Source organism: Cyprinodon variegatus, unplaced genomic scaffold (assembly GCF_000732505.1).
Source record: "Cyprinodon variegatus isolate N-32 unplaced genomic scaffold, C_variegatus-1.0 Scaffold863, whole genome shotgun sequence".
NCBI classification, from domain to species: domain Eukaryota; kingdom Metazoa; phylum Chordata; class Actinopteri; order Cyprinodontiformes; family Cyprinodontidae; genus Cyprinodon; species Cyprinodon variegatus.
Window position 1 is genome coordinate 281693 of NW_015151316.1, and position 1285 is coordinate 282977.

Consider the following 1285-nt stretch of genomic DNA (forward strand, 5'->3'; position numbering starts at 1 on the left):
TTTAAAGCCACAATGTTTAATTTTCAGCGACATCTAAAGGTCAGAATGCAGAAACAAATAAATTGCCCCCCACACTGTCTCTCCCCTCCAACAATATGGAGGCAGCCATCTTTCAAAATGGCTTCTGCAAGCATCGGTTTACTGTCTTGTCAAGTGATGATGAAATTCATTTACATTAGATCGCAGCATCAAGCCGTTTTAAGCCCAAGAAAGAACATTTCTCATCGTGCCTCCAGCACAGACACCAACCAGCTGCTGCTTCTCTTATCAATCCCACCGTTCACTCCGGCTGCACGCTCCTCTGACCCTCTGCTGTCTCTGTCCATCTCCAGCAGTTAGCCTCCAGAGTCTAGCCTTGACCTGCCATCATCTATTCCTGCTCTTTCTTCCTGGCGGCTCCTCCAAGGTCATGCACACTCCGCTTTGTTTTTAAAACATATAAATATAAAATATATAACCACGGATTTTCTGGGGGACAGTGATTGGCCTACATGTTCTGAATGCTGGCGTACCACAAAGAATAAATGATAAACAGTTTAGTTTGTGCCTTCAAGTCGTTGCCCATAGGAAGACGTTACTTTTATATAACCTAACGGTATATCTTCAGAACGGCTCCAAATGACACTAAACTCATATGGGTGAGTAGAACATGATGGAATAACGTAAAATAAAGGACCCAATGTCAAAAAAACAGCGTTTCCCTTTAATATCTCTAAAATGGTTGTGATTACGATACGAGTCAGATGAAATGATATGTGAGTAAAAACTCCTTTCTATGATGAAGCAGGCCACCAGGATCCAATCAACGGATCTATTTTTTCAGCCCTGTTCCTCAGGTTCCGCTGTCCTTAATGTTACCTGAGAGCTAAAGCTGTGATGACCTCAGAGGTTTGCCATAAACTCATATTAATAATGATCAGCTTCCAGGTTTTATCTGGTCATCGCTACTTAAGAATATTTTACTCTAATCGTCGTCTAAAGACAGAAATTCAAAAACGAGTAAAAAAAAAAAAGTAGTTGTTAAAAAGGCTTCTAAATTAATGAGAAACTGCCTGATTAGAAGATCTGATTTAAATTCTGAAAAAATAAAAACGATGAAATAAAACACAATTATTTAAATTGTTTTCCAATTCTGGAATATTGAAGATTATAATACAAAATTATTAAAACATCACTTCATTTACAAAATACTTTAATTCTATTCAGTTTATTTCTATAGCTCCAATTCACATCATGTCATCTCAGGTCACTTTCCAGTTCACCAGATCATCCAGTCAGATTGATT